The 6,880-nt window shown below is 31.8% G+C and overlaps 1 non-coding gene across 1 annotated transcript; it reads right to left on the reverse strand.

Moving 5' to 3' along the window:
- Positions 1 to 6,452: 6,452 nt before the first annotated feature.
- LOC128289981 (small nucleolar RNA R71) lies at positions 6,453 to 6,559 on the reverse strand. Its single transcript, XR_008279621.1, has one exon. It is a non-coding gene; the product is annotated as a small nucleolar RNA R71 (small nucleolar RNA).
- Positions 6,560 to 6,880: the final 321 nt, after the last annotated feature.

Raw genomic sequence — 6,880 nt, forward strand, 5'->3', positions numbered from 1 at the left:
GTTACCTACTTGAGAAAAGGGTAAGTAAAAACCTTGGCTTTTGTTATGAATCTTGAAAAATGCAAATTAAGAAAATATTTCTATATGATATGTGTATTTGGTTTACGAATGAATAGTAGCATGTTATGGACAATTCTTGTGTATATGTGTATAAATGATAAGTTATATATATTCGATTATATGATTAACATATGTATATGAAATTATAATAAGACATATGAGTTTTGCATATGTGTATGTGAAATAAGTACATAATGAATATTCGGCCTTGATGATTAAATGATAATATGTTAGTCTTGGCTTTACATACATTCGGTCAAAGTGATAATATAAAAGAAAATGATTATATTTGTTTAAAAATACTTCATATGAACGTATATATATATATAATATTGGATTTAAATGTGGAATGATAAAATATTCTGGTTTAGTTTAGTTAATTTTGTTAACATCATTGGGTTATTTAATTGCTTATGACTTACTAAGTCGTGAAAGCTTACTCGTGTGTTATGTTATTTGCTTTTGATAGATTTTGGAGTCAAGCTACAAGCTCGGGACTGTCACCAAGCTTATCACACTACCTACTATTTTGGTACCTCTAAAAGTTAAATTTGAATTATGGCATGTACAGTAGAAGGGTGTTTTGAAAGATAAATTGTAGTTGTGTATAAAGCCATGCGAAAATGGCTTAAATCTTTATGTTTTAAGTTGATTATATTGCTTGTGGTTTATGTATGTTTTAGTTAAAATGTTGTGTGCCTAGAATGCATGATATTGTGGTAGGCATTATATACTTGACAGGTAAGTAATTTGGATACTCATGAACATGCTTCGGATATGGTCATGTTTGAGCAAAAAAATCATGTAAATTATGGATTAGTTAAATGGGTGAATATTATTTATGAAATATGTCTTGTTGTGCATTAAAGTGGATTAATGACTTGGTTATGGTATGAATAAATTGACCGTATCACAGGTATTTTAGGTTTTGAAAATGGTAAATAATTTTGGGTATGTATAAGGTTGTTTCGACTATGGTAAGCATAAAGTAAAATATATGTGAGTGTGTGATTGTATTAGGATATTACGTTATATATATGACTTGGCGTAACAGATTTTTGGCTAAATTCGAATATGATATGAGTTTATTTTGGTAAGGTTATTACATGACATATAATGTTTATGTTTTGTTTATATGTCTACTTGCGTATAATGCCTTACCTTAGTGAATACAATTTGTATTATAAGTTGGTTTGAAGACTATTACTATAATGTATATGAAACTTGGTTATAAAATGAAATTATAGAAGATAGTTATAATTAGTTTGTAATTTGATATTTGCTTGTCTAAATGTTATTGAATATGATGAATTGACTTAATATATTTGATACATAGTAAGAAAGGTTACCCTCTGTATAAGTCAATATGTAGGTAATGTTTCGAAATTATGGAGATAATCTTCTCGAGTTAATAATTATTTTCGGTTAATTAGTTGAGTTATGCATGCATGTCTTTGGATGAAGTTAAGATGTTAAATTCGATTATAGTAGTTAATTAACGTTTGGTCCAATAGTGACAAGTTAGGTATGTTATATGGAAACATTAATTTATTTATTTATAACGTTATACCTAATTGTAGCATGTTAAATGTTGGAATATTTTATTATATATAATGTATATGGAATCAAAGGATGACTAGGTGAATAAAGGCATGTGCAGCAATAAGTATTAATAATTAAATGTGTTTAAATGGTGTAATAGTGTTTAACGCAGTATAAGACTAAGGTGTAATAAAGTCTATATATCCGTATGTATTTATGAGTTTGAATTAAAAATCTATTCCGCCCTCTGTTTTAGTAATTATATTGGCTATTGATATTATCTTATAAAAAAAAAAGTTACCGCAAATATGTGTAAGTGAATGTTTGAAATTGTGTTTTTGATTGATAACATCTCGTAGCCCTAATCTGGTGATGGATACAGGTTAGGGGTGTTACTACAACATATGCTTTCATATATAAATTTTACCTTGGCCGAATATACATATATCTATTATCAAAGTAATATTCAATTTCAAAACCATGGTACTATTATATAACCGAATTAATATACACTCATAAGCATATACTTTTGAATCAAACTTTAATATCACATACTTATATATAACATGTGGCCAAATATACTTCACAAATACACATATATTTACATAGGTATCATATATAATTTACATAACAAATCAATTAACCAACTTACCTTATTTCCAAATAGGAGATCAACTATCACATACCTGATTGTTTTACCTCATTTTACACATTTGATCACGACTTATTATTCCCCGTTGAACCATTTAGAATTGGATAGGATACTCAGATAATCACATATATTGTACAATGCCAACGTTCCAGACGTGGTCTTACATGTAATCACATATCGATACCACTGTCCGAGACAGGGTCTTACTCGCACACATAAATTGGAGTCACATATCGATGCCAACGTATTAAATGTGGTCTTACTTGCACACATATATCGATTCCATGGTCTTACTTGCACATCACATATCGGAATCTTATGTCATGACATATGTATCCTAGCTATTCCTAAGGTTCACAGGGGCTTTCTGACGTCGTAACTCGGTCGAATCGACTCGTACACATAGATTCCAAGCTTATACATATTCGTTTTCCACATATATTATATCACATTATACATTTAAGCATATATAGTTCGTATCTAACCAAATAAGTAACATCTATTAGCTTATAAACTTACCTCGGACAACAATAATCGGAACGGGACGACTAGTCGACAACTTTAGTTTTTCCCCGATCCAAATCTGATTTCTTTGGTTCTTGATCTAAGCATATTCAAATTAAACTCATCCAAACATATTTTTACTAAATTTAGTCCAAAACACATAAATGAGAAAATTACTATTTTACCCCTGACATTTTACACTTTTTACAATTTAGTCCAAATTGCACAAAACACAAAACATGCAAAATTTGCACATACCATGCTTAGGCCGAATATTACCCATGTTCATACAAGTCCATATATTTCATTTATTTCACATTTTAGTCCTCAAATTATCATTTTTGCAATGAAGCCCTAATTACTCAAAATCATCAAAAATTCTAATACAAAACATGTTAATCTAAAACATATATTTCATATTTCATCAACTAACATCACAAAATTCAATTATTCATCAATGGCATAACTCAAAATATGCATCAAAATAAAAAATTCAAGCATGGGCTTTGTAGATAACATAACAACGATCTCAAAAATGTAAAAATTATAAAAAACTGAGCTAGTTACAAACCTTAATTAAGCAAAACCATGGCCGAAACTTTCAAACTTTGTTTTTCTTTCTTTCTTTTTGATATTCGGTCTTATAAGAGATGAATGCATGTCATTTTTAGTTTATGTTTTATATTATATAACATATTTATCTTTTTACAATTTTAACCTTTAGTAAATAAATGAAAAATCATTATAACATAAGATCATAGCCGTACATCACATTAAATATGGTCAACTTACAACTTGAACACCTCAAATTAAAAAGACAACCACAATTCAGCCATTATACATTTAACCATCAATTTTTCATTTTACGCGATTAAGCCATTTTTATTAAATCTACATCTAAACGCTAAAATTTAAATACGAGAATTTAACACATGTAAATTCACACATAATAAACACAGAAAATAATTTTTAAAAATTTTTCTGATTCAGATTCGTGGTCCTGACGCCATTCTGAATAGGGTCTAAATCGGGCTGTTGCACAACCAACTCATACCTCTCACAAAATGCATCATCATAACATTTAACTTAACTAATATTAGCCAACATCGATTGCTATATACAAAATAAGTTATCAAATATTAAAGGCCAACATTTTAGGACAAATCAATTATGACATATAACAAAATAACCAAGTCCTTTATACTTGCCATAATTCAAAATATGAATTTCAAAATATCAAAAGAATGATGATAGTGTGGATGGATCTCTGGCAATCTCTGTACCCCGAGCTAGCTTAGTGACACTATAAAACAAGGGAAAACAGAGGGGAGTAAGCATATAGCTTAGTAAGTAGGTAAGTAAATAACAAAAAAATTATTAACATGCTTTTATAATTCCTCAAAATATGTTTTCAAAATAATACAATCATAACTACACATGGATCCACTATTTACTCAAGTTCAAAACAAGCTGTCTATTTGAGTTACAGTCGCTAAATTATTTATATCTGGAGCTATGGAACTCCAAATTAAGGTCCTCTAATTTTTTGTGAAACCAAACTCACATATATTCTTACCATAAAATTTTTAGAATTTTTGGTTTAGCCAATAAGTACAGTTTATTCCTTAAAGTAACCCCTGTTTCGCTGTCCGACAGTTCCGACTCCTCTTCATTAAAAATTAATTATCTCTTCATATGGGATTCAGATGATGTTTCTGTTTGCTTCTTTTGAAAATAGACTCATTAAGGATTTTAAGCATATAAATTATAACCTATAATTAGTTTTGTAAAATTTTTCATGGTTTTCCCAAATCAGAACAGGGGATTCCAAAATCATTCTGGCTCTATCTCACAAAAATTCAAATATCTCATAATATGAAATTCTTTTGCTTGCACCGTTTCCTTTATATGAAAATAGAATCAAGAAGCTTTAATTTCATAATTTGATTTCCACCATTTTTGGTGATTTTTCAAAGTCGCACAATTGCTGCCATCCAAAACTTTTTTATTATTAAATTTCACTCTTTCATGTTTTCTTTGTAGTAACTTTCATTGTAACACTTACTCCATATTAATCTTATCAAAGTTCGATCACATATCAAGCACATTGCTCATAAGTTTACACACATGTACCTACACTTATTCATCATATAGTCGAATTCAATTACACCTAGTCATTTCCGTTTGAACACATCGGAATAATAACGGATACTCGATGGCCTGCACATAGTACCACCCTTTAGTCAAAGCTACCTTCTTCACAAAGTGGCCTTCACATAGTACCACACTTGTGATCAAAACCATCTTTTACACATAGTGGCCTACACTTAGTACCACACATGTGATCGAAGCTATAGAGTATGAATAGTAGCCTACACTTAGTACTACACATGCGACCTAACCATCTGGTACTCATAGTAGACGGCACTTAGTACTACACACGTGACCTAAAACCATTTTAAACACATAGTAGCTTGCACATAGTACTACACTTGTGTTCTCACAACAAATTATTCGTATCTTTTCTATTTCGAAGGTCCAACCGAGAAATTCCTCACTTTTCAACCTTTTGCCAATTCATCCATAATCAATTTCAGTTCATAATTTACATCAAGTGATCATTCAATAAGCAACCACATCTCATTTAATAACAAAATATTATAACATAAATAGAAACGATATATTATTTACATATGCACTTACCTCGGTGCAAAAAATGTAGTAGTTTTGCAATTTAGTCCACAATCTTTTCCTTTCCCCAATCAAAGTCAATTCTATGTCTTTCTTGATAATCGAGATTGGAAGCTTGAAAAACTGATAAACCATAATTTATATATTTTTATCCCATGCTTAACACATTTATGGATGATTTCTCCTTATATTTGGTGAATTCGATGCTCCTAATTCTTTAATTTCATGTTTTATACTTAGGTGAGCATAGGAGAGTAAAAAGAGCGAGAAATGGGCCAAAAATAGAGAAAATGGACCTACATGAGAAATCAACACGGCCTGGACTTCCTCACACGGGCATGTCACACGGTCATGTCTCTTTGGCAGGATTGAAGCACGACTTACACTGGTAGACTACACGCCCGTGCCTATTCAACAGCCTTGACCACGGGCTGGAGTAATCGTACACGGGCGTGTCACACGGGTGAGTCCCTACCGAGCCCAAGTATAACCCTATTCAGAAAAGGCCAATTTTGAGGGCTCTTAGGCATTCCAAAGCCTATTTAAACACCTGAAGAGGCACTTAGAAGGGGAGACGTAGAGTCGGAAGCAAGGAATTACTCAAGGAAAGCCGGTTGATCCATCTCAGAAGCTGGATTCATCATCAAGACTGAAGGTCTCCCCTCAAGTACCTTCAGGAGTTTTACGCATAGTTAGGCCTGCTGTAGCTGCAAATACTTTTTAACTGAAACCTAGCACAATTCAAATGATACAGCAATTTGTTCAGTTTGATGGTTTGTAGGACGAAGATCCCAATGCTCACTTGGCAAATTTCTTAGAATTTTGCGACACTTTTAAAATAAATGGCGTTTATGATGACGCCATTTGCCTTCGGTTATTCCCTTTTTCTTTAAGAAACAAAGCTAAACAGTGGTTGAATTCGTTACCATGAGGGTCAATCACTACTTGGGAACAAATGACCGAAAAGTTTTTATTAAAATATTTTTCATCGGCTAAAATGGCTAAATTATGTAATGATATCTCTTCTTTTGTGCAGATGGATTTAGAAACACTCTACGATGCATGAGAGAGATACAAGGACCTCTTGAGAAGATTCCCTCACCATGGGTTACCACTCTGGCTACAGGTTCAAACGTTTCATAACGGCCTGGATCCTTCGACTCGAAAAATGGTTGACACAGCCGCTAGCGAAACCATCAATAATAAGACACCTGAAGATGCTTATGAATTTATAGAAGAGATGTCACTGAATAATTATCAGTGGAAAGTCATGAGGACAAAGCCAACAAAAATAGCCGACGTTTATAACGTCGATTCGTTCACCATGTTCTCTAATCAGGTAGAACTCTTAAATAAGAAAATTGATGGTTTTCTTAGTTCTTCACAGGTTCACCTAGTAATGTAGTGCGAAGCAAATGGAAGTGGATCGAG

This window comes from Gossypium arboreum, chromosome 2 (genome assembly GCF_025698485.1).
Source record: "Gossypium arboreum isolate Shixiya-1 chromosome 2, ASM2569848v2, whole genome shotgun sequence".
NCBI classification, from domain to species: Eukaryota; Viridiplantae; Streptophyta; class Magnoliopsida; order Malvales; family Malvaceae; genus Gossypium; species Gossypium arboreum.